This window comes from Falco punctatus (genome assembly GCF_963210335.1).
Source record: "Falco punctatus genome assembly, chromosome: 2".
Lineage (NCBI taxonomy): Eukaryota > Metazoa > Chordata > Aves > Falconiformes > Falconidae > Falco > Falco punctatus.
The window spans coordinates 78,015,645-78,043,132 of NC_137581.1; the positions used below are offsets into that span (position 1 = coordinate 78,015,645).

Genomic DNA, 27,488 nt, shown 5'->3' on the forward strand with positions numbered 1-27,488 from the left:
CAGCTGAATTCGGTCAGCATCATAGGGTTTATCCCTAATTCTGCTACAAGGAGTATCTGAACATTATCACACCAAAAGGCCCTGCTCCAGGTAGCAGGGGGGAGGGTGACCAGAGGTCCCTTCCAGCCTACATGATCTCACACTGCCACATGCCAGACCTCCCAGCTCTCACCGCCTCTCTGCATTGAGGGAGAGGTCCACACACACACACACAGAGACACTCAGCTGCCTTCCTTGTCACATTAGCACATGCTCTTTCATGCCAAACCCACAACCCTTTCCCACTTAGTATGGATCTCATGCCACTGAAATGGAAACTGCAATCCCAGGACACTCCTCCCCTGTGAAGCAAGGCAGCCACATGCCTCCAAGGGCGCGGTGAACTGCCTGCTGGCTTTTTAGCTCATTAAGATTATTTTATTCATCCCTGTCAGTGATGTTCATGAGTAAGGCTGCTACTGCAGTTCATGGAAATTGCATACAACACCCCTCACAGATATGTATTTCTCCTTCTCAATGTACATGGTGTCACATCTGTGTAAACATATGTTTGGTTCATGAGTCATTACTGAAAGCAGAGGTCATCTCCAGCGCATTTTTTAATTCCTCACTTATCTCCATCACCTATTCTTCCTTTAGTCTAATAGCTTCACCTCCTTTTCCTATTGACATCACCTCACATGTACAAAAGACACCAACACCAGTACAGCTGTGATCTCATTAACTCTAACTTCTACCACAATATTGCCAACCCTTGGAGTTTTTATGTTGTTTTTTGGGGGTATTGCTGTTGTTTTTCATAGTAAATGAGTTCAAACTATCTGAAATAAGTAAAAAGTTTAGATATGTTAAGATATGTTGTTCTGACACTTTTCACAAAATTTTTGCCAGCCTGAAAAAAATCTTTGTTCATTAATCTATGCCTCACCCCTACCCAATGAAGCAGTGGAGAGCAAATGGAGTTTCTAGTTTGGTGGTATGAAGTTTGGCCAGTTCTCCTGTATGTCAAACAGTTAGGCTTGAAAAACACCCCAATTCACAGCATAAAAAAAAATTTCCAGGAAAAAGTTATCAAAAATCTCAGGTTCTGACAGGAGAGGACATGCTCAGCTGAGCTCCTCCCTCCATCACTCAGAGCAGCAAGTTCTGCTACTGGTGTGTTTCTCCTATCACTGCCATCTCTTAGACATTTCGCATCTTGCACAACCCTTGTACTAACCAACCCATTGCCCTGTAGCCAAAGCCACTTTATTGCACTTCTCTCATACTTCTTGTATCGTGAGTGTTTCTCTCCCTAGCATTTCTGCTTAGGTCATAAGTTTTGAAGTCACCCTTACTCACTTCAGTTTTCTTTCTACATTCCCTGGCTTTTTAGGTCTATCCATCCATGGTGTTATGTTGGAACTATTATTATTTCTTACTTGCTACCACAACTGGAAATCCCTATTCTTTCTTACCATTTTAAACTTGGGTTATTGCAACTTGCTTCTTTATTTTTTATGTTCTGAGACTGCTTCTGGCAAAAATCTCAAGGAATCCGAACTATTGGAAGTAGCAAAGTGCCTGTCTCATTTTTATCAGTGCTTTTCCTTTTCATTTGGTCTTCTAGAGGAGATGCACAGAAAAATTAGTTATGAAAACCAGCTGCTGCTTAGTCACAGGTGTGTACATTATGCTACAATTTTAATCTAAACCAATCATGCTGGTCCTGTGGTTGCATAACTTACAAAAACTAACTTTTAAAGGAGGTGGATTAAAGGTACCAAATCATCATAATGAATAAACAAATACACCTTGGTAATCCACTTAAGGAGACTTTCTAAGAGAAAATTCCTTTACTGAGTCACATTTCTAACCTCCTTATTTCAGTCCTTGAAGACAAATAAAAACCAGGAAATCTGGTCTTTCTGACAGCAAGTACAGTTTCCCCCCTGCTGAATGCTGGAAAAGGGACTCCCATAAATATGCATTTCAGCATTGCTATAGTAAAACTAACAGAAAGAGGTAGGTCCTGGGTTCAGCAAAACATTATCCCAGCTAAGCCTGACAAGGGAGCATTAGTGGATGCTTTTTGATGCCATTTCCCAGGCATTTCTAATTGCTGCTGGTACAAATGGTGTGACCAATCCCTCAAACCAAGCACAGGGCACCAGCCCCTGCTCGTTGCAGGCCAGAATGAGCAACGTGCTGGCAGCACAAGGCCATTTCACACCTGTTGGAAAAGCCCACAGCCATGACTGAGCAGCTGCTGAGCAAGCAGTCTGCACAGCACAGTGACAGTGCTGACAAACAGACCATGCCAGGCAGCACACAGGTGACAAAGGCAAGGCAGGGCATGCACAGGTCCTCTGAACATAACTTAGGAGCCTCTGCTGTCATTGCCTTGGTCTTCAGAGGGCCACGGCACACCAGCTTGTGGCTTCCACAGCTCCCACCCAGGCAACGCAGGTGGGAGGATGTCTCCAGGTTGTTTCTCAGTGGCTGATGGTGGGATTCCTCTCACCAGACTTCAGATGCCCACCAGGTGTGAGTCAGTGTGGAGATAAATGCCCTCTGCAGCCAGGTCCTCTGTTCTGGTTTGGGTGCTTGCAATAGGATGGGGTGAATCTTGGTCTAGGAGGACATTGTCTCCTTCCATTGCCTATGAAGTGAGCCTGGGTGAGTAGTTGACCTGGAAACACTTAATGGCATAAATGTCTAAGGTCAGGTAGGATGAATCTTCCCTTTTCTCCAAAAACAGGTGAGCCCGAAGGGAAAGGCTTGAATGCACATTTTTGTGTTGAGTAATATTATTTCTCTGTTAGTCACATATTTGCACATTTTAGGAATGCACGACTAAAACTGAGGTCTGTTTTTTTTGACTGTAGAGCCAGCAGGCACCAAACCCAGCCTGAAGTTCTTCTCTTTTTAGAGTAAATATTTTCGGCATATGGAAGGAAAGGCTGCCAAGTGAGGGGAACATTAGAAGAACTGCCTCACAGAATGGGCTGACAAATACCTACAGGTCCCTCATTCCTCACCTCCTGGGGCCAGCTCTGGCAGCCTTCACTCGCCAGAGCAATTCTGAAGCCAAGGAAACCACGTGCCCAGGTAAGGTGAGCCCAAGGTTGGCTCCGTCAATCAGAGAGAAGGAACACTGTGCCAACAGCACTCACACAATTATCTGGCTCAGGTTCTGAAACCTCTGCTCAACAGCGATGATTCAGCAGTTGATTGCTGTTCATTTACTGGAAACTGTTTCTCATCACTTAGAAGGAAAAACAAATGGAAAAGGCCCATATCACTCAATTTTACATTAGACAAGACCATTATGGTCAATTGCAAGCTTACAAAAAAAACTTCATGTACTAGAAAGCTCCAAAATAAAATATTTTTTTCTTTCAAGAACCTTTTAATTTTCATGTTAACATAATGTTCCTTTTATTTGCCTTCTGTTTTTCTGGCCTTTTCTGGCTGTGTAACTTCCCCCCATTTTTCTCTGATCTCATGAAGACCAGAAACTTTACTGTACATATAACCCACCCCACACAGACACATACAGACATGAAATTTCTTCCTATAACTGGGAGCTGAGCACTACGGGGGGGGGGACAAACAAAGAAAAAGAAATACCCTTTTGCAAGATCCAAGAGAAGTTGCAAGAGTTTATGTTGTACCTGGCATCTCAGCCAACATGCCAAAGACTAACCTAAGACCCTCCAAGAGCAAAAAGCAGGAGTGGCTGGCACTTGTGGAAACAGTTTTTAACTGGAGCTGCCACGCATCTACCACAGCCCATGGGAATGCAGGAATATGCGAAGTCCAGTCCCAAGCTTGACTAAGTCAACGGACACTCTGTAATTTCAGAAAGTCCCATCTCTGGCACTGCTGCTTGAACAAACAGTAGCATCTAGTCCTGGAACTACCATACTGAAGAGCAGTGGCTTGATTTGGTATCTTCACTGCACAGTTTATTTTCAGGGAATATTGTTTAATTGTATTGATCCAATGCATCATCTGTCCACTGAAAGACTGACACCTGTTAGGAGTTCTGCCTATCTTGCCTATATAATACAAAACCTGCATTTTGGGGACTTAATCAGTAGTTAAGAGCCCAGTGTACTACAGGTACATTTTACAAGTTACAGTGGTGGATCTTCCTCATTCAGTGTCACTACAGTAATCTTCAAAACAACACAAAGCCCATTTGCTAACTGAGAAACAAAAGTATATAAAATATTTAGCAAAGGTTCTTTTGCTTTAAGTCTTTCCTTTCTGGCCAGGTCACCTGAGTTGAGGTACAAACACCTTTCACACTAGCTGGGAAAACTTACACCAGCTATCCCATCCTCATCCATGCTTTCCTTGCCACTAGAACAATGATGTCCCAAGCCTTCACTTGGGCCTGGTGAGGATGCCACAATGCCAGGAAGGGGCCGTTCCCTACAGCAGTTTGAATTCCACATTACTTTTATTTCAAGGGTAAGCACCTTCCTGAGACTATACACACCACTTTTGTTTGGCCAGACGCCCCTCCCCAGATCTAACAACTATGCTTACATTTACATAGCAAACTAAAGACCACGCTGCTCATCACAACATCCCTTCAATATATTGACCAGTGCTGTGGCTTCATCACATTTGACATCCAATCAGTGCTGCTTATGAGTAATAGGTGGACAGAGATTGCAACATTTTTCCAGAGCATGTGCCTAAAAAACTTCCACTACACGAGGTGTCCATATAACCTGCCTCATTCAGCGACACTTAAGGCTACATCCTGCTACAGGCAGTATAAGATGTTTTTATCAGGTGTGTAATGATTGCTAATGAAGAACTAACCCGTGGGAGTTGCACCAAACCATCCCACTTGCATGATAGCATCTTTGCAAAAGGGAGGCATCCCAAAATTACACCAAGCTCACTCACAGTGACTCTCAGCCTATGGCTTTCAGCTCTGTGGGACAGCTTGCTTTGCTTATACATTCACCAAGATGCCAGGACTAGTAACTCCTCAGTTCAGTTCTTCCAGGGCGTGATCCTATGGTTTGTCAAGGTAAGTGAAGTGACAGTCCTAGGAATATGGTCCTCTGAAGCTGTAGTACTTCCATGGATTCAGTTATGGGTTCCACAACATGAGACCTATCCCTGCTTACCAGAGCATTATTTACACATTAATGAGAAAAGGTTAATTCACAAGTATATATAACAAACCCCTGGTATTTTGTCCATGTAATAAATATTCTGAAATATTCCCACATATTCAACAGATGCAATAATAACAGTGGTTTGTGCCTGAATCCTCATCTTCTACATACTTTGCCCAGTGTCCTCACAACTGCTGAACTCCTCTGGCCTGGTCCATCCCATCCACACATAAATTAATTTGTTGGTATTCCTATGCCTGTTATTCTTAGAAGTATCTTCTGACGGTGGGGCAAGGGAGAGTATCCTGGGGGCTTTCCTTGCCTTTTGGGACTTACCTTCTTGTTAATGGCTCCAGTCATCCCCCTTCCACCCCTGATACCCATCCCAAAAGGGACCTCTGGGGAGTCCTATCCTAGCGAGTATGAAATTAGCTGGTGTGGTGGTGGCACAGATGAAAGAAGGATTCAACATGTGCATTAGCTCACTTTCCTCAGTGATGAAGAGGAGGGGATTTGGTCAGTTTGGTTTCATTTATGAGCAGAACAAATAATTCCAGACTCTTGGTCCCAAAGTGATATATTTTCAACCTCTTGGAAATCTTTGTGAATCCTCTCGACAGAGTCCCCTCATGCATGCTCAGGAGCCAGGTGGTTTCTGGGATGGTTAGTGAGTGTGAGCTGCCAGACTACCAGCTCCTGAAGAGGACCTTTATTATGGGACACCTGTAGGCACCCTTGTCCTGCCTAGGGAAGAAATAAGCCCTGCCCAGCAGTCTCCCTCCAGCTGAACATCTCGTCTCACCCCAGCACACAGCTGGTACTTTGTTCCATCCTTCCTCTCACTCAGTTTCTCCAATATTCTCTGTGGCTGGTGCCTCCACATCACTACTACTGACCCCTGAGCCTTGAGGTTGGATTCTCCTTCCCCAGAGATACACATCTGCCTCCCCATTCATCCCTACAGTTTAACCAGTCAAGATGCTATCTCCATTCCACCTCTCTTGATCTAAGAACCTCCTTCTTCCAGGCCACCACTTCTCCTCACTGCTGTTGCAACCTCCTTCTTCAGGAGACCAGCTCCTAGACAGGCAGGTGACCACTATCCTTCCTTCAGAGCAATCCAGGGCATGGCATAACTAACTGGTGTCTATCTGTCTAATATGGTCTTTTTCATTCCCCCTTCACTTGTCGTCCCTCTGCACCTCCGGAGGTCAGTCCCAAGTGCCTTTGGTTCAAGGGACCTATGGAGCTCCAGTAACTTTAGATTCAGGTCTTAGTCCCAGCTGCTGCCTCCCTCCTGTGTTATGTGATTTTATATGGAATTTATCTCACCTAAATCATTTAATCATCTAAGAAGGCTCTAGTCTTATCTCAGCCCCCCAGACTCTCCCTAAAATCAACTAGTCACCTAGTACTAGTAGGATGCCCAAGACCTCAGAGGTACCCATTTCTCCCCATGCTTGGTAGGAGGAGCTTTGTGTGGGCAGCTCAGTCAGTGACAGGTGATGTTAAGGGAAATTAAACACATCTGGGTCGCTGCTCTCCTCAAAAATCACCGCTTGCATCCATCTCCCCAGATCTCTGCACTTCACTTCTGCTGGACCTGCCTCCAGAGTTAACTCTTCTGTCTCATCACTACCTTGTAATTTCTTTCTTCTCATATACTATTTTTCATGTCTTGCTCACCCCAGGTTGTAATTACATTACTCACGGTAGGTCAAGCAAATGTGATGTCACAGGGTTGGTAAAACCGCTGGTCAAATTTGCCCCTTGCTAAGCCAGTATGATCTGATTTTTGGCCTCAACCCTACAAGCATGCACATACTTGTTTAACTGCATGCCTGAGTTGTGGTGCTACCTGCACTGGGACTATGCCCATGTGTGAAGGAAAGCACGTGCCCACAAGCACAGAGGCTCATGGCCACAGGGAGGGAAGGGACTGGTCAGAGTCCTTTCGACTGTGGCTGTGTCTGGAGGTCTGATACATCCCACAGTGGTCTCTGTTGTCACAAACAGGAAAAACAGGAAAATAAGTAGGGTCCTGTGGCTCCAAAGCCTCAGTACAAGGCTGGCTTAGGGGACTGTCCCTCAAAGTGAGAAAGGAACGGAGAGCACAGCTGTAAAACCCAGCAGCCAGGTGTCTCCTGGTCTCATCCTGGTGCAAAAGAAGTGGTCTGCACAAGGCATCAGATCAAGGTACAAATAAATACCAGTGCTTGTACCTGCGTAGTAACATTCATTCATCACCGCAGTTATTAGCCAGGGCTGAGTTGTAACATTTTATGGCATTTAGGACATACAACACTTTCTTCTGACTTAACGGTCCTGGAACTAATTCATTCAGCTGAGAACTATTACTATTACGAGAAACTGTGCATATAGTGGGTTTAAATACCAAGCATGGAACAAAAGTTTTACACATACTCTGTAAGGACTGTCAAGATACTGAGACAGGGTTAGAAACTGCTTAATATAGGTGTCTACTTCAGGTGCTGCTGTCTCACTGAGGTCTCAGGCAGCTGAGCAAGATTTAAGTGAGAGCCAAAGCATTCAATACAAACTCTCTTCTCAATTCACTTCTCACAGAACACTTTTCCCCATTTCCATAGAACAGTTGTTCCCATTTCTACAGTTACAAAGACTTTCAAAGGTTTTTACTTTTGTGGGAGTTCAGTCCTGATCCAGTCTGACAAAGTCAAAGAAAGAACTCCCTTGGCTGAAATAACCACTGGATCAAGCCCCAGGAGAAGGTATTTTTGTGAACTGTCTTTGTGGATCCTTTTGTACAAGGATTAAAAAAAAAAAAAAAAAAAAAAAAAAAAAAGAGCTACAGGAATAGCACAATATTATCCCATTGCAATGATCCTAGAAAAGGACATTTTTATTTTGGGACAAAGATTCAGAAGTTTTCCAGCAGGTAACAATGTAACAATGGCTTTTCCACAAAAAAAGCTCATCAGATTCAGATCTTTAGCCATATGCCCAAATTTTCTTTTTGTTCTTGTACACTTTGTGTGGTTTTAACTGAAGCAGAGCCGTGAATGCATGCCAGCCCTTTATCCTCCCCCAAAAAGGGGAGAAACTCAGTCATAATACATCCATCACTCCCAATTCTTCCAACAGCCTGAATACATCAACAAAAAGGCCCAGTCTAATGAAAAAACTTTATTTGGAAAAAAATAGTAAGTAAAACAAGTTTCCATATGTTTACCATAAAAATAACCTAGACTCCACCCTGGGGTGTATAAAAATACAGACTACAGATTGTATATTTTGGCATTAGTTAAAAAATGCCTTTGTAAACATACCCTATTAAAATTTAACTGCAGCTTTTATCATTTGCTTAAGTAACATATGAAAGGGCTAGAACACATTTATCACAGAAGTAGTCATTTTATCAGGGCTTAGTAATAGCAGTGATGTATTGTGCAATTTGCGGTGCATGCCTGGTTTACAATACATTACTGGTGAGTACTATCCATACACATCTGTAAAGTATCCTTTAAAGTGTATCCAGAAACATTAACACCTATAAAAAAATATATATATATAGGAGCAGCAGACTTTTTAATCCTGTAGATAAGACTTAAGTTAACATCTGTGGTTTGTGTCCAGACTCCTGGCCAAGAGAAGGACGTGCAGGTGGTACTACGGCAGGAGGACAAGTTTCATTTATATTTTTCTTTAGTGGTTACTGAGATGAAATTAGGACAAATAGCTCCAAATAGCTCTAGACTGAGATTCAGAGACACTTTTTGGACATAGTTTTTATGGTATCAAAATAAATGTTGTGAGTTCATACATTGAGCTGTTGGGTCTGGGTTCTTCCCATTCAGTTTGGATTTTAATGAGCCAGAGATGCTTGAGAAACTTCAGATCTTCTTAAGAAGTAGCTTATATGACTCACTGAATTTTGCATTACCCCAGCGACTGCCTGGCTAAACATACATACCGCCCACGGGCCAGTGGCAAACCCTCAGCATCCCCCAGCGCCGGTGGCAACCCAAGATCAAGCAGGAACAGCAATGAGCTCACTTGGGCCCTGCATTTCTGCAAAAAATTCCTTTAACAGACTTATTCTAAGCCTTTCAAAGTAGTCACTGTTTCTGCTACAAACCAAGCAACAAAAGCGGGAGAGTTTAAATGAAAGAGCTACATTAAACCATCACAGCTACTCAAGTACAGCTGGGTAATTCCCCCAGTTACTTTATCAAAGCAGCAAGAACCATATGAGCACCATACACCGTTGCTGCATCTCAGACTTGATGAGCATATGGATAATAAGGTTTGTGTGTCAGCAACACATTACAATGGCAGGAGGTGCACACAACCATGTAGTGTAGCCAGTTAAGTGTTACACCATGGTGTTACCATGCAGCATCATGTATTTGCATAGGAACTAGACACCAAAGGGTAGAGGCACTGAGTGATTTCCTCCTTCAGCTTTTCTGAGGTTACTCTGTTGTATTAAAGAACGGGGGCTGCTATTTATTTTTAAAATTGAAGGCCTTCTGTACCTTAACTATATTGCCTGGAAATTCCACATATGAAGGTCTGCAATTCAATGTAAAAACAATAAATACCTTTTTGTCCTTTCAAGTGGGAAAGCTTTCATCATTACAAAAGAGGAGAAAGCAGGAGGAAAGTTAAGATCTGCAGGTGGACAGCACAATGCCTCCTTTGATTTGAGGGGCAAAGACAGTTGCTCAATAAACACTCTGCTGTTTATTTTTTTTGAATGTGTGTGAGATTGGGAACTCAAAGGATTATATTCAGCACAGCTTAGTCTTAGTAAAACACATATTCCAAGACCTGCACGCATCGCCAAATGTTACGGTCCATTTCACAAGACTTGAATATATCACTTCTGTTGTTTCTTCTGTCGCAGGAAAAATATCCTGAATGCAGGACAGTGTTTGATTTTGTAGCAAAGTAGGGACTGGCATATATGGATTAACTAATTATCTCCATTTACATAAGGAAAAAATTGTTTTGATGTAGGACTGGAAAATACAAGTCAGATATTTCATCTTTTCTTTCCCATGTGCCAGGCACACGTGCTAGCAATATCATCCAGCCATTTATCACATGTTCTGTTTGCTGTGCCTTAACCCCATGGATGAGGGTCACTCCGTGCACCAAGCTGAGAATATGCATTATAAAATTTGTGCACAACACATCATTGTATTCCAGAATAGGGTTTCTTTTCTTGAAGAGAAGTTTGGAGACTGGAAAAAGTGGGCATCGTGTTCATGCCAGATTATATTTTAAGGTAATTTATGTACAAGTGAAAGGGAATATCCAGCAGGAGATGCTGATAAAAAGCATTCAGGTGACAAATGCCAGTAGCAGTTCTTAGCTATTTGATTACAGGAGAGTTTCTCCAGTCAGGATAATGTCACTGAATCAATAACAACTCTGCACTGCAAGGCCACTCTGGGGAAAGCCCTGCATGCATGTCCAGGAACAGTGTTTGCACTTTAACATCTGTTCTGCTTTATCAGTGCATTTTACAGCCATTGCTGTTAACTGAATTATATTGCTGCTGTGAGGCACCTCTGAACCCCAAGCCTGTTACCTTGCACAAAAAAGTGAGGGCCAGGCAGATGGAAGAGAGGGCATGGAACAAACATGACAGCCTGTGGCCAGTGTGAAGGCCACCACCTCCAAAAGGGACCCCCAAATCTTTTTGTTTATTCTAAAAACACCTAATGTAAAGTAGCAACCTGGTCAGGGGTGCAAGCAACAAACCTGGGTGAGAGCCTTAACCAGAGGGTTGTTCCCTCATTTTCCGTGACTTTGAAATCAAATGCAGGTGACACAGAGACCACTGGTGAGGGCATTCTGCTCAGGCACTTTTTCCCCATCAGCGTTGACAAGTGACTCTGGAATCAGAGGCTGCTCCTCTCTGAGAAGACATGTTCCCTGGCACTGCCCATGGGGCTCTCTCCTTGTGTTCACTGCTGGTTGCCCGTGCCCCAGCCAGCTGCGGCCTGGGCCAGCCCCTGCTGATGGGAAGAACACTGGCCAGGAAGCCTCCCAGGACTCAGCAGAAACAAGGCAACCCTGTTTTGCAAGAGTGCAGGGAAGAGAGTTAAGCTGCGCAGGCAGAAGTCTTGCCCTCGGCACTGGAAAACAAGCACCAGTCCAGTTTTGTTTGCTGCGGTAGATGTAACCTCCAGCAGTACTTAAGACAGCTCAAGTCTTGCTGTGGGTCTAATCTATTCTGCCTATGCACCTCCCGGGGCTACTCATTTGGGTACCACCTTCAGGCATTACTAACATTTCCTCTTATGCTGCTGTGCCAAAACACCAGCACCCTCAACAGAAGCAGGAGCAGGACATTTTGGTTTGTTTTTTTTCTTTCTCCTTTTATTTCATAAAAGAGGCTGGGAAGTATTTTGGTACAGTTTAACATGAGAGAAACATCAAGGAACAAACAACGTTGTCCCAGTTTAGGCTGGATTAGAGTTAATTTTCTTCCTAGTAGCTGGTACAGTGCTGTGGTTTTGGATTTAGTACTAGGATAATGTTGATAGCGCACTGATGGTTTAGTTGTTGCTCAGTAGTGCTTGCCCTAAGTCTGGGACTGTTCGGTGTCCCATGCTCTGCCAGTGAGGAGGTGCACAAGAAACTGGGAAGAAGCAGAGCCAGGACAGCTGACCTGAACTAGCCGAAGGGATATTCCATACCCCAGAACATCATGCTCATTATATAAACTGGGGGGAGTTGGCCAGGAGGGGCTGATCGCTGCTTGGGGACTGGCTGGGCACTGGTCAGCAGGTGGTGAGCAATTGTATTGTGCAGCACTTGGTTTTTCTGGGGTTTTTTCCTCCCTCTCTTTTGCTTATCACCTCCCTTTTTAGTAGTAGTAGTAGTAGTAGCGTATTTTACTTTATTTCAATTATTAAACTGTTTTTATCTCACTCCACAGGATTTACCTTTTCCCAGTTCTCTTCCCCATCCTGCTGGGGTGGGGAGGGGTGTGAGCAAGTGGTTGCATGGTACTTAGTTGCTGGCTGGGGCCAAACCGTGACACACATATTCATAAAACTCCAATGACTGCAATGAAGACCCAAGACATCCACTCCTGCTTCTGCTCCCATCACTATGGATAGGACTCCCTGGCTTTGCTGGGAGCGGACAGGTCCCCAGCCAAGGGGACTATGCATCCAGCCAACAGCCAAAAGACACACTTCAGCTGTGTGCTCACACAGGTTCAAGGAAAAAGGTGTTTTCCAGCATGGTCATCAGCCTGCCTGTAGGTCCTGGCAAGGTTGCCACCCTGCAGCAAGCCGTTCGGTCTCCCTGTGCTCCCTGTGACATTTCATCTTGGCTGCAGGCAGGGAGCTGCAGAGTCCCAGCCTTGTCTCTCTGTCTGGATTTGCATTTTAAGTTTGGGAGTAATGCAGGTTATAAATCGGTAACAGGAGAGGAGCTGACCACTCATACCACAGATCACAGAGGTTAAGCAGTGACATCAGCCCAGAGAACGGCCATTTCACCTCAAATCAGCCCAATTCCTGCCAGAAGCCCCTGGGGAGGTCCCCGGTCACCACCCATGGTGGGGCCTGGGAAGATTCAGTAATTGCTCATACCACCAGAAAGCCCATTGTCTGGGCGGCATTTACATGGCTGGAATGAATAATTGTTAAATTATGGTGAGCTGAACAAGGAAAACACCCACAACGAGCAGCAAGAGCATTAAGTGTACCATGTAATGGTTCTGTGGGTGACCGCAATTATTCTTCCATCTTTTCTGGAAACAAATTGTTCATCAAAGCCACACAGCTACAAACCAGTTTGTTCTGAGGGTAGAACCAAAATACCACAATTCACAGGGGATATTCCTTTCCTCTACCTACTGTGACTGCCTGGTGCAGCACCGAGCTTCAGGGACACTATGGCATGTTACAGCTTCAGCTGGCAGCTGGCATGGGTTACCTGGAGACGGTCAGCATGCAGTTTGCCCTCCTGTTGGGCCATGGGGCTCAGCATGGCAGCTGACATTTATCAAGAGCACCCCCTGCCCCCCCCCTCCCCCCCAATTGCATACAGGAGCGCTCAGCATCCTTCTGGTCCTTCTGGTCACTGGCACCAGACAGCTCTAAAATGTCGCATTGCTGCGTCCCCGTGGCAGCAGTCCAACCACCTAACGTGGTTTCCTGCACGCCACTTTCAAGTCACAAACCATGGAAATATTTTATCTCCAGTTGCAGAATTATATTGCTGTGAATAGCATATCCTTCCTAATTAATAACTGTGATATTGCCAAGAAAGTTATGAAAGCTTGGGTCCCTCTAATCATCTGGTCGACCTGACATTTTCCCAAGTTTTCTTAAATCATATCTCAGCAAATAGCACTGCTTCTTTTGTGCTTCTCAATACTTTCTGCAATAATATAGAGTGAAGTTCTTTAACTTATTATTCTGATTTCTTTATTCTATTTCCATTCTGCATCTATGCAAAGATAACCTGTCAATAAATTGCAGGGGCATAATACTGACATTCCAGTGAACTCAATGAATATTGAAGAGGGAGGAGAAAACAGTTTTTTGCTACAAAAACTATTAATTAAAGATGTAATATAGACCAAACCTATTTGAAAATAGGCATTGTCAATTAGAAGAAGAAACATGGAATTCTAATGTTTTAAAACAGAGGCTAGGATGAGATTGCTTCATGTTTAATGTTTGTTCGAGCTTTGCTATGCATTTTTGCTATTTTGGCACTTTCCCTGCCTGGGAAGTTGGAAAATAGAATGTATTGGTTTCTTTGGTTAGGTTAATTTTTTTAATAAAGCCTATAAAAAAGAAAAGTAAACTAAACTAACTAATTTGGCAAAAAAAAAAAAAAAAACAACCAAACAAACCAAACCCCCAAACCAAAGGAACCTCTAACCAAAAATGCAGCACTATTAGAAAATGCTTCTCAGGCCAGGCACAGCTCTGCTCCAGCCCTGCACTAGCAGCAGCTGCCACACTCATGAGGCACAGGGGATCCTCTCTGGAAAGATCTGACTCCCTGCCTGACTTAGGGAGCCATGACCTGGGGTTTGCAGCATAGTTTTTTAAGGTTTTATTTTCTGAAGGTGAGTCATATCTGTATTTTCACAAAAAGCATATGGAAACTTATTAAACCCTCACAATTTTCCCCAAAAAGGAAGCCTTGCTCCCTGCCAGCTTTATTCACTGAGCAGTAGGTTGCCATGTCAGAAACTTACCTATGACAGGCATCAGCAGCCACCCCTGATGGCGAAGGGGCTCAGTATTTAAGTGACATCCTGAAGCAAGTAGGAGCAGAAACTAGGATCCACATACATTAGGTTTGGGATCAATAGGGAAACGTTGTCAGGGATATAACAGCCTTTTAAATCACCCTGTTTAGTGCACAGCATCTGCAGTGCTCCAATATCGCTGTTAAAGCCCAACAGATCCACAGCCCATGTAAACCAGTACAGCTCTAATGGTGCTGGTGGAGCCGCACTGGTTTACACTGGCTGAGGACACACTTGGAGACAAGCAAAACCAATGCAAAAAAACACCCCCAAACAGGGAGGGGGCTGAAGCCTCACACAGCTTTGGTTTTCTTTTTAAAGGATATATGAGGCTTGTCAACGTCCACAAAATTGTAGACTAGCTGCCTTCTCAAGACCTGCCATCTCATCACAGCTGTGGGAAACAGCTACAAACAACGCCCCCCCCCAAAAAAGACAAGGTAGGTGAATGTTGGTGAGATGGAGGTAAGTGCTATGGAAATAGCTCAGCTGCTTGTAATATCTCTTATAGGAAAACTGAATAAGCATGCTGGCTCCAAAAGGGATTGTCTGACCCCCTCTGTCTTCTGAACAGTGTTTCCATACTAACAGCTCGGAGACTGCTTTAGGATATGGCACAATATATGCTGCTGATGGGCTTGACATCAGAGGTAAACGCCTTGCCATAGCTTCTAATTCCATGACGACTAACTGATAGGAGATGTGCCCTGAAAAGACAGTGAAGGTCCTTAACTCCTTCTGAATCCTCAGCCTCCTCCTCTCTTCTCAAACACCAGTGATGAGTGACATTACTCACCTTCAAAAATATCACCCACTTCCTCCAACTAGAACGGAGCACTGTGTTCACAGCTAACTTGAGCGATCGTGGAAAAGGTAATTCAACAGAAAACACTGTAACAAAATGTGGAACTAGAATTTCTGAACTAAGAAGTTGCTATTCCTCTCAAGACAGGCTGAAATTTCACTGGAGCGTGCTGTGTGAAAATATGGCAGGTTTCACCTTTTGTAAATCTCTATTTGTACCTTGCTGGCAACTGAGCACCTCCTAAGGCTTGGCATATGGTATCATCTGAAGCACAAAATAAAAATATTGCACCCATCTGTACTCCTACATGTTTTTTCTAGCCTATTTCTGCACTCATGAAAGTTGTTTATTTTAATATTACATTTAAAGAAAATATCCTTAAAGCAATGTCACAAAAGTGTTTCCAGTTTTGTCTATCTAAAGTACTTCATCAGAAGAAACACTTCCAGAGAGTATCACATTTACTCTTGGGCTGTTATCCAAGATGTTGTTGGGATGAATGGGCCCTAACATGGAATTAAATGCAACTAATGCCTATGGCAAGGTTCTTTTACATTCCCATGAAATAAAGGAGAATTCATCCCTCATGTAACAAGCCTATTCAAGATCATTAACTGCATTAGTTACTAATACTCTTAGTCCTGTAGCATCTGTCAGATCTTTTAATGGTCCAGAGTCCAGGCCAATTAGAGAATGAGACTGGAACAACTAGAGATAAACTTTCTTTGAAAGTCCCAGTTTCTCTCTGCTGTCGCCTTAATGTCAGAAAGTGCTTAACTGGAGCAGACACACAGCCAAATCCTATCTGGGGAAATTCCCCGCCTCACAAGGTATCTATTTAATTCCAGTGGCACTTTTTTATAATGGCCCTTCCTGTTCCTTTCTCTTTGCTTCTTAATCTAGCTATGCTGAAAAAGTTCCAGGTGTTTTTTTTTTTCTTTGGATTTAACATCCTAGAATTTTTATTTTTTTTTTCTAAATCACTGGACAGCCCCCCCAGCCTTTGAAAACTCTGGGTTATTTCTAGACACGTAAGTCAACAACAACTTCTGGGGACAGCTTATCTTGTTAGCTATAAACTCTTTCCTTACCTGACTCTCTTGAGAACAAGACATATTGGCTGCTCATAATTCATGTAAATGTTCAATGTTTCATGACAAAGAGAAACATGCCGAATTATTTTTATCTCCTCTCCCGGAATAAATCCCCGCACAGTTCATTTCCAGGCATCCATCACTTCACACCAGAGGCAGGGCTTTGCTAACAAAGGGAGATCTAAGCAGAGAGGCCTCTGGAGCATTAACCTGCTCCGAGTGGGACAGAAGCAAAGCAGGACTGCATTCCACCTCCAGAAGTCAAACCTTGCCACGGTACCTTTAAAGCGAAAATTTACCAACACATGCTCGCATCATTCACTTAATTAAAAAGGGCCACAAGCAACCTTGTTTTCTGCGCTGGAATGGATCTGTCTGGAAGTGTTGGATACCAAGGGCAGATAGGAAACACAGCACACATTGAAGAGAGCTATGGGAATAATTTGAAGCAAGTATTTAAATACAATAAATTCTGCCTTTATCTGCTCAAGAATAGCCACGAACTGAACGGCAATTTTGCTTCAGCCTATCTAATTTTAATCGTTTATCATTGCATCAAATGATTTTTGGTCTGTTAATTATGTAAATTCATGGAAATAATGGAAATCCAGTCTGTGTTGACCAGCCCTTAGCAGGAAGTGAGATATTGTTGTTCCAGCCCTCTGAAATGAAAGCATAACCTCTTAAATGCTTTAAGAAAGTGTCCCTATAAAATGAAAGAGTTTATCTCATTGCTGCAGAATCAGCTTTCAATATTTGGCTTGTTTGGATGCAGTTAATGATCTTGAATTGTTGTAGGGGACATGACTCTTTTATCTGGCTCATCTTTTATGGGCCATTAGCATGAGTCAGGGACACACAGTTAAAAATTAGCATGTATTACGTCTAAGAGACCAGAGCAAGGAGCAAGACTTGAAACAGGTTGATCTTATTGTTGCTAAACTTTGAACGATCAGACAAGTGGAAAGGAGTCATAACAAAACACTATTCAAACCACTCCTTTCCATAGAAATGGGCCATGTCAAGGGAGTGCTTTTTATCTACCAGCCTTCTTATTAACATCTCTCCAAGAAGCAGGGGCAAACTTTGATGACATAACATGCAAGTTAGCCTGATAAAAAGTTAATAAGCTCACCAAAGGGAAAAAGTGTCTTTAGCTAGAACTGCAAGTTGAATTTGGATGGATAAAAGCTTGCAACAGTGTTGGAATGCAGAGGGTAATGCAATTCTGCCAAAATGCTGTAAGATTTTAGCTCAGGCCCAGGATTTTTGTAAAAAGGCATTTGCTCTTGATTGTTCCAAGTCCCCATGGAGAGAGAGACCGATTGACATAACTAGTTAAGATGTCAAAAAGCTTTTCCAAAGCTGAAATAAATGCACTGATTAGGGGGGAAATCTCCCCTCTCAAAATGTTATAATTAAAATAAAAGCAAGGTAAGAGACAAAAATTAGTTTGAAAATTGCTATAGGCTTTGCTGAGATGTATTTGTACAATGTCATGAGCTGAACGATGCTGATTTTGATAAAAGACTGTTCCTACAACCTGCCACATGATTAAAAACAGAGCTGCCTTGGGTACAACAGACCACAGACAACAACAGTTCAAGGCCTTGAGGACCCAAAGAGGATCACTGGATGTAGCTCACAGTCAAGACACTCAGTGCTGAGTCCCAGCAGGACCTTCCCCCTTACAGAGATGCAACCCTGGGAGCATGGGGTGGCCAAGGCTGGAGATGGTGATCCCACAGCCAGATGTGTGACTCATCCAGTTTCCTTAAACCAGGGCAGCCCCACAGGGACAGGGACCAGGCTTCCACATGCAGGGGCAATGAGAGACACCAGGACTCCCACACTTTCTGCCATCACACCCCAATCTTCCAGCCTTAAAGAGATCCAGATCTATCCAGGGCTTGATTCTTTTCTCCTGAAGGACCTGGAAATTCTGACTTTGAAGATAAATACAAGGCATCAAGAGGTCCCAAGCTCTCTACTGCATTGTGCTGAGCTGGACCCAGCATCTGCTCTGACAGCCCGTTGCCCTGCGAGCCCTGGCAATGGGTTTGCTCTGGAGCCACAGCTCCCCATTGTCCTGGCAGCTACTTGTGAAATTGGCACTCTCCTCAGCCTCCCAGCTGCTATCATTTATTTTGTTAGTAAACATTGTTTTTCAGTACTTTTTAAAAGTAAATTCCCAGTTTCTGGGAAATAGGAATAAAATTAAATTAAATCAAAACTTTCACAAGATCTCCCATGAACCAGAAATTGCATTTGCTTGCCATTTTTCATCAGTAGTCCAGAAAAAAAGCAGGCCTTCTGTGCTGAGCTTGGACAAATGGATGTGGAGCTTCTAAAGTCAGTGGGCACACTTGAAAATTTAGACTTGGGTTTGAATTTCACTCCGAATCACTTCATCTCCTTAAATATCTTAAATAACTTTTATAAGAACGAAAAGTCAAACTTCACAGGCCTTTTAGACATCTAGTTCATATTTTTAATGCAGCACATATATACATATATATATTGAATCGATGTGAATTCATACGACCATCTGTCAGAAGTATTGTATCAAAAGTCTGGAAGGGATTTTGGAGGTTCAGCACAAAGAATATGAAGTTTATTCCCTGGGGACATTCCCTATTTCTCAAATGCAGAATTTGCAAAACCCATGGAAATTCAAAAGAAGGAAGAAGTAAAAAAATATTAAATGGGCATCTAATTGGGTTTTAAAGACAAACAGAAGTTGTCTAGAATACCAGAACCATAAGGATCCAGCCTTGCAAGGATGGGTCACCTGGTGAGCTCCAGGCAATGAGAGCAGAAAGACAGCAGTGACCAGACTGGTGAGTGATAAGGGGCGTTTAGCCAGCTGGCTGTCCTGCTTTCAGTGGTCATATTTGAAAACCGAGATTGATAAGCAGTGTAGAAAGTAAGCGCATGCGAGAAAGCAAGGGATAGGCTAATGAGATTTCCCGGGTGGGCAAGCTCATCCTTGTGCTCAGCAACCCTGCTCAGAGGGCGATCAGGGTCTTCCAGTCAGCCTTGTAATCAGGAAAATCAGAAAAGCAATGTTGAACTGGGCTTTTACTCACATACAGATTTACACACTCTTTGGTGCTGGTGTCCCCGTGTTGGTGGGGACAAAGACTGAAGACACCCAGTCAAAGAACACGTAGTTCCCACACTGCAAAAACCTGCCAGCACAAAGCTAAATCAGCTGTGTCCCTGGCATCCAGCAACACCATGGAGGGGATGGCATGTGCACAAACAGCATTGTAAGCACGTGGCAGACACAGCCTGGCTGAGCTGACAGCTGTTTTGCAGCTGGAATCACACTTTAAAACAGCACCAGCCCCTCTGCCAGTTGCAGTCATTCTCTACCCAGCCTCTCCAAGGAATGGAGAGGAACTCAGTGCTCAGAGAGCTGAAATCTGTGGATGAGCTCCTCTGCTTACCCACCTCTTTGCATCCACGCAGGTTTTAAGATACCACAGTTCATACCCATCTGTCTCATTTTAAGCTCTGACAGCTTGCAATGCTGTAGCATGACAGAATCAGCTTTGGCCTTATATCTTACACATAAGATGGTCATACTGAGTCTCCAGTATCACAAGTTTAAAATACCATTCTATGATGATTTCAATATTATATTTTTTTAAGAGAGGTGAGTTGTCACATATGCCCTCTCAAACGAGCAGTTGAAGCTTAGGTGCTAAAATCTTCTCCTGAAAAGAAGAGCACTGAACACTGTCACTGTGTGCTAATCAGCTGGTTAGACTTCCTTCGCTAATTTTCCTGTCCACATTAACGTATCTAAACAGAATTCTATAGTCTTTGGACACGCAGCAGTACTCAGCCTATTTACATTTGCAGCTGCATTCATACAGGACGACCCATCAAGAGAGGAAATGCAACTCCCTAACCCCAGCCCAATATATTAACATCTCTTATATCCCGTTGTTATTCAATTCATAGATTTAAAAAGTCATGACCTCTGACAGAAGAACTGTGTGCGAGAAAAATGGTCCGACAGCACTTTGAGTCTCTCCAATAGTCAGGAACATGTTTTCAGAAGCATAAAAAGAGAGGAGGAAAATCAAGTGAGAAACCAAACAACCAGGGAGCTAGAAGTGCAGGAAGCAAGACGAGGAAGGGAACAGCAACAGCAGCATATGAGGGCGAGCGAAGCCAAGTGAGCCTTATCCAAAGCCACGGAGGAGCAGCGCCCCAGCCAGCAGTGAGCCCGGGGGCAAACATCCCAAGGAGAGAAGGGGAGGGAAGAGTGAACGTTCCCCAGCACAGGGAGTACCGGTGGGTGGAGAGCCAAGGAGAGATTTTTAAATGCTGATTGTATTTCGTATTGAAGCGTGAAAGAACAGCAAGTTAATGAGAAGGGCTGGCTAAGGCCTCTCCCATAAATCAATTGTCTCTAGGGGGTGGGGGGTTGGGAGAAAAAGACACCCCTCCACAAAGCAACGCAACAACAACAAGAGATCAAGATTTTTCCCACACTTAATAACGTTTTACACAAGTACAATAAAGGATCTCCAGGGAGTGCGGTTGCTTTGTAAGGCCAAGGCATGTACTTGAAAAGAACAGCTAGATTAAATTGTAATAGAGTTCCAGCTTTTGTACTCTGGAAAAAAACACAAATATATGTATAGGAGAAGCTTTTAAAGAAACAAGCCTTTAAAGAAAGAATGAGGAAAAACAAACAACAGGGAAATGCATTTCAAGCATCAATGCCAACCTGCTGAGAAGGCTGCTACAGAATTAACTTCGTCATTTACGTTATTATTTGGTTCAAACAGCTTGTAGGTCTTCAGTATGATTATGCATAGCAAATTTTATTTGGTGAAATACATCAAATTTTATTCAGAAAAAAAAAAGGAAAAAAAGAAATTACCGACATCTGCAACCAGCCTCCTTCTGCAGACACACAGAAAGAAAATACCTGCTTGCAGTGGATGGAGTTGAAAAGAAACAGTGACAATTAGAGGCAGCTCCAGACTTCAGAAGTTTGTAGTAGTCCAGGAAAAGACTTAAATTTAGGACCCAAACATTAATCACAGCTCTGAGAAGCAACTGACTGTCTTTTTGAGTAAATTAGATTTTAATGTTACAGGTGTTTAAGACATAAATGTGATTAATTGAATGGCTTGAACTTCACTAAAACTGAAGAGAGGGGTGGTTTTTTTCTTTTAGTTCCTGGCTCTGACACAGACTTTTTTGAGTAACCAGTATCTCAGAGGCTTGCATTACTTTGCTAAAATGGTGATAATAGTATTTCTTCTGTCTCTTTAGCAATCAACCTTTTGCAAGCGCTTTCTCTATGTGATGCCCTTGTGATTCTAGGTACTGTAAATATAGAGACTTACTAACAATATGGAATCCTTATGATTAATGGTGACTCATTAAATGTACTCCATATGCATTCTGTATTGATATTTAGATATTAAAACAATAACATAAGCCAAAACACACTATGAGGCAACATCGCTTTTTAAAATAAGCTACTTGCAATTTGTATTGAAAACACACTAGCCAAAACAGCAGCATATCCCTCCCTCACAGGCCAGTGCAGAAACAAACATGCGACCCTTCCTCTTCTGAAAAGCCACATTTTCACCTCAGTCCCACATATCCCCACGCCCAACACCAGAGCCATCCCAGGGGGCACATCCTTTGAAGAGGGCGAGGGAGGGAGCTCTCAGAGCTGGCCTCAAGCAGCCTCTGTGTCTGCCGAGCAAGAAGCCAAAGCTCAGGAGAACTGCCCCACCACCCCTCCATGCCCAGACACAAGGCACAGGGAGGAACCAGGCGATATTCCAGGTCAGCTAAGGTATTCAAAGATAGGAGCCAACAATCCTTAAATTTTGGTCTTCAGTATAACACAGAAGCAAATAGACAACTGCAGCTGATCTTTGAGCTCCAGTGTCCTATTTTGTAAAGCACGGCGTCTCGCTGGGAGTGTAAAGAGGCTGGGTTTGAGCTCTACTCTGTAATTGAATTTAATGGCAGAGCATCTTACACATGCTCCAGAAGAGGGGAATTGCATCTTATTTGCATTTGTTTCTCTCCTGTAAAAGGGATTAAGGGTGACTAGTTCAGAGGAATCCTGCCTGATAAATCTAGTGGTGCTGCTCACTGGAAACAGAGTACTTCAGTTCTGCATAAGAATTAGCAGGTTGTTGGCCCTGTGGGAGAAGATAATTAAAAAAAAAAATAATCCCCACAACACCCTGACTGACTTAGTACTAGGATTTCATGCCTTGCTCTTTTATTTCTATTTCTAAGACACCAGTAACTCTGAGTCACAGAAGGCAAGGGAAACTTTGCTTTTGGTTGCGCAATGTCACCACTGTCTTGCATCGTGGTCTTATGAAATTCAGAAGTATCATTAAACTGAACCAACATTGTATTTCTGAAAGGCCATCTTATATTATGTAAACAAACAGCTTTTAGTTCCAGAACAAGAGATCATTGTGTAAGATTATGCATCATCATTGCATAGTTCAGACACCACTGATGTGATGTTATAGCATTTCTAAGGAAGAAGCAAAGCTATAATAATACTGATTCATTTTATTAGGAAAAAAAAAAAAAGAAATTAGCCTGATTTTTACAAAGAGCTCACTGCTGGTGAAGTCTGGGATCCCACAGTCTCTCTCAGAAGTGGGCCATGAGAAAGGGATTCACGCTTGCATTACTTCCCATTCTTTCAAACACATCTGTGGCAAGCGTAGCGTGGCTGTGTCTATTGGATACAAATCCCATGGACTTTACTTACACCTTGGTGCTCTAGGGTCATCCCTAGAGGACCCATTTTTCAGAGGGGTGCCTTGATTTATCCCTCTGACAGGGCACTTGGTTTTGTTCAGGTGAGCTGCTTCTCTCCAGAGTAAGCTGGGGAGAGAGGCGATGGCACCGGTGTTCACCCCTGACAGCGAGGTAGTACTGCGTTCCTGGAGGCAGGACTGTGGTGCAGCTGGAGGAGAGGAACAGCAGCTTCCTCAAGCTTCCCACAGACCTGTTGGCACGGGCTGTGCAGAAGACCTGCCAAGGAAGTGTCACCCTCTGGGCATCCCAGCCAGCTCTCTCCACCTCAGGGGCTGGAGCTCAGCTCTTGGGAACAGCCAAATAAAGGTTGCTCCAAGGTGCCAGCAGATTCCAGGCAATGAACCTGGTGTGTACAGAGGGCTGCCTTCACCCACCAGCTGGAGGGGAACACAGCAGCTATTGAAACTTATTATAAAGTACATAGTATTTACTCAGAAAACCTTTATGGCCTTTTGCTCAAACATATGCGCTATTTGGGCTCACGTTAATACACAGAGAGATACAGGTCTCTTGAGGCATGTGCATAATTTAAATAGCTGGCTCAAATTTTTGTTTCTAAAATACAGAAGTCCCCTGATCCACCCTGTGGACACGTATCTGTAGTTTCAATTCAAAAGGCAAAGTGTCTTTTAGTCTCCAGCATCAGTACCTAGCACTGCTGCCAGATGGGCAGGGGACTGGTTGCTCCCACTGGGTAAGCTTCCAGTCTGGACTTCAGAGGCTAATTAGCAACTGGGGAGGAAGGTAAAGGAGCTGGAAGGGATATGCATCGAGGAAGACTGATTGCAGAGTTATAGGGCTTTACCAGGCATACTTCTGACCAGAACCTGTTCATTTGCTGGTCCTTCATGGTTACCTTTATCTCTCTGCAGGTACCCAGCTCTGCACGCTGGCCCTCCATTTCTCACCTACTTTCACCCCCATTACAGAATCTAGATCCCCACTCCTTCATTCCTCATCCTTGCTCAATTCCTGCCCCTCCATCTGCATCCCATCCTCTGTCTCTTTCATCTCTCATTACCATTATGCTCTACCCTGTCACCGTCACACACTACCCCTGGCTCTACTATCCCATTCACCCAAAGGCTGGTGACATCACTTTGCCCTTTCCCATCTCTTTCCTAAGACCAGAAGCTTTCCATCTGTTTCCTAGTTTCTTTATGCATCATCTTTCAATCCTTGTCTTAACACCCAGCCACTGTACGTATGTGTTTTTACAGTTTCCAACCTGTCATCACTGACTACTTTTATTTTGCTGGGACCCACTCTGAGATCCTTCCTCCCTTTAATTCAATGGCACAGCTATGATTGTCTCACACATCCCTCCAAACCATGCCCTTGCTGGTTCTCCTCCCCAACACAAGGTCTACCCTGCCCACTATCAGCCCTTGCTCACATCTCACATCTCTTTACTCTGTTCCCTTTCTCATAGTACTGATGCCTTTGGTAGATCCCATGATTCTGCTGACTTCCCTCCGCTATTAGCCTGTCCTACCCGCCAACTGTCATAACAGCTTCCTACCTAGGAAAACACAGCATCTCATACCAAAACTCCAGATCCCACAGCAGAAAGCCCAGCTTGCTTCTCATCACCTCTGACTCATTACAACACTCTTCCATGTGTTTCCACTTATCTCTCTACAAGAAGTGCACCAGAGTCCCATGACAGAAGATAAACAAGAAACCCACATAGCCTTCTGCCATTTTTGGTTCTACTTTTTTTGTGACTACACCATTAGACAGAGTACAAGGAAGATGAGATTTTTTGGTGGCTTATCTGCATGTGACCCCTCCCTTAAATTACTTGCTGATTTCCTTTGAAAACAGTCATGCCCTTCCAACATTTTTCTTTTCACATTAGAAATGCATTTTGGTCTTTCCAATAGTACTGTGTTTCTTTCAACCTAGCTCCTGCTCCAACTGTTGACTGGCCTCTTTTTTTTCTTCCATCTCCAAGTCCATTGAATTCACCATTTTCAGTGGTTACTTTCTTCTAGTCTCATTCCAGACCCTCTTCTAATAATTTCCTGCCATGCTAACTCACTGGATATGTTTCTCAGTCTCATTAAATGAGGTCATTAAATGAGCTCTTCAAGTCTTCATCCAGCCAATGTTTTTTCTTATACTACCCTGTCATGGTTTAACCTGGCAGTCAGCTAAACACCACACAGCCTCTCACTCACACCCTGCCTCCCACCATGGGATAGGGGAGAGAATTGGGGGAAAAAAAGTAAAATTCATGGGTTGAGATAAAGACAGTTTAACGCAACATAAAAGGAATAATGATGATGATAATAATAATAATAGATGTAATAGTTAGAATATGCAAAACAAGTGATGCACAGTGGAAATGCTCACCACCCACCAAGACTGATGCCCAGCCAGTTCCTGAGCAGCAGCCCCCAGCCAACTTTCCACCTAGTTTATATACTGAGCTTGACATCATATGGTATGGAATATCCCTCTGGCCACTTCGGATCAGCTGTCCTGGCTGTGTCCCCCCCCCCCAGCTTCTTGTGCCCCCCAGCCTACTCACTGGTGGGGTGGAGTGAGAAGCTGAAAAGTCCTTGACCTAGTGTAAACACTGCCTAGCAACAACTAAAACATTGGTGTGTTATCAACATTGTTCTCATCCTAAATCCAAAACACAGCACTATACCGGCTACTAGAAAGAAAATTAACTCTATCCCAGTTGAAACAAGGACACACTCATTTATCTTGAGCTGTAGTTCTCTGCTGGTTCTCTCCCTAGATTTTAAATTTTTTTTAGGTTGTGTAAGGAGGACCCATTCCATATGCAGCCTTGTCTTTACCCCTTCTTCATCTAAGTTCTTGTAGGCAACCTCATCTTCAGGAAGCAGAACCTCAAGGACTGGAAGAGATCTTGGGCAGATGCCTGGCCCATTCATGGGAACAGGGAAGGTCCAGCTATCATCCATGAAAGGTTTTTGACTACCTAGGTCTAAACAACCTCCAACAACAGAGACTGCAGAGGTTCTCCAGTCAATTTGTGCCTGATTTTGCTATTCAGACATAGAAAGCTTTTTCCAGTGTCTGAATTGAGTTATTCTTGCCACAATTTAAGCCTGGAACTTATTGCCCTAATTACCACAGACAAGGAGAATGGATTATTCTTTTCATATTTGTAATGTTCTTTTCTGTTACAATTTTCTCTCCCATCCTTCTCTTGACTAAGCAACCCCAGTTCATACATGACCATATTCACCCAGTCCCCATTCACCCATGTTGCTCTCTTTTGGCCTCCATTCAAGCAGTATATCTTTCTTGGATCACAATTCAGACACAGCTTTACTAGTGCTCACTAGAGCAAATGGGTTAGTTCAAGCATCCTGCAGACTATTTTGATTCACATAGCCCATCACGATGCTTGCCTTTTCCAGAATAGCATGGTATTGCCTCACTTTCTTCCACTTCAACTTCCAGAGCTGTTTTCTAAAGAAATGCCAGAAAGCAGTGATAACTGCATGGCTGCTTTATTCTCAGCTAAGTCCAGTACTTCATATTAGACTTTGTTCAATAGTGTCCTATTTTTCATCTGCTTTCTCCCACAGCTTTGTGTCATTTGGGATTTAACCAGTATGATCACAGGCTCCTGTAGCTCACTGAGACCTCTTGCTATATTCAGTCTATACACTCTCTCTCTTTCTCATCTCTCTAAATTATGTGGTCTCCCACCCATCTAGGCAGCTAAAAATCTCCTCTGTGGGCTTTGAATACCTCATGCTTGTGTTCAGATATCATCTTTTTCTTTAGCCTTAATAAATCAAAAGTTCTTCTACTTTCACACATCCCAAATATTTCTGGAGAGATGCTTTTCCTCACCAGCATTCTCACCTTGGTAGATGCTGTCCCTGGTGAGTTCCCCCCACCTTCTCTGCCATATCAAACCATCAGCAGCTTGTCGCCACTTCACACATCATCCTTCATTCACTGCTGAGCTTTCAGCCCACACTGTGTTTGGCCAGCAATGTCCCTTCCATCTTCTTGCCACATTTCAGACAAGCACTTCTAGGTTTTCTCCCAAGTTCCCCTTGCGCTTCAGGGCAGATTTCCAGAAACAGCAAAGAAACTCCCAGGAACTTCATTACCCTCCTCAAACTCTTCTAAAAAACTTCTTTGTCAGGAAGGCTACAATAAATAAATGCAGAAATGAATACAACAATAAATTCTTGGTGTGCTGAGAACACCAAACACCCTTCTGACTGGCAGTGTCCTCTTGCTTCCTCATTGTCCCCTCATCTCGCTCCTTCACCCACTGGCTGCTGGCCTACTCTTCTACCACACGTTTTTTTGGGATGGAGCCTCTCTCTGCAATGTGTAGTTGTACA

General features: G+C 43.5%; 1 long non-coding RNA gene across 1 annotated transcript in view; it reads left to right on the plus strand.

Moving 5' to 3' along the window:
* Positions 1-3,586: 3,586 nt before the first annotated feature.
* LOC308059403 overlaps positions 3,587-27,488 on the plus strand; it is a 118,715-nt gene continuing 94,813 nt past the window's right edge. The window contains exon 1 of the long non-coding RNA XR_013926227.1: positions 3,587-11,740. This is a non-coding gene — a long non-coding RNA (uncharacterized lncRNA). The remainder of the gene's footprint in view (positions 11,741-27,488) is intronic.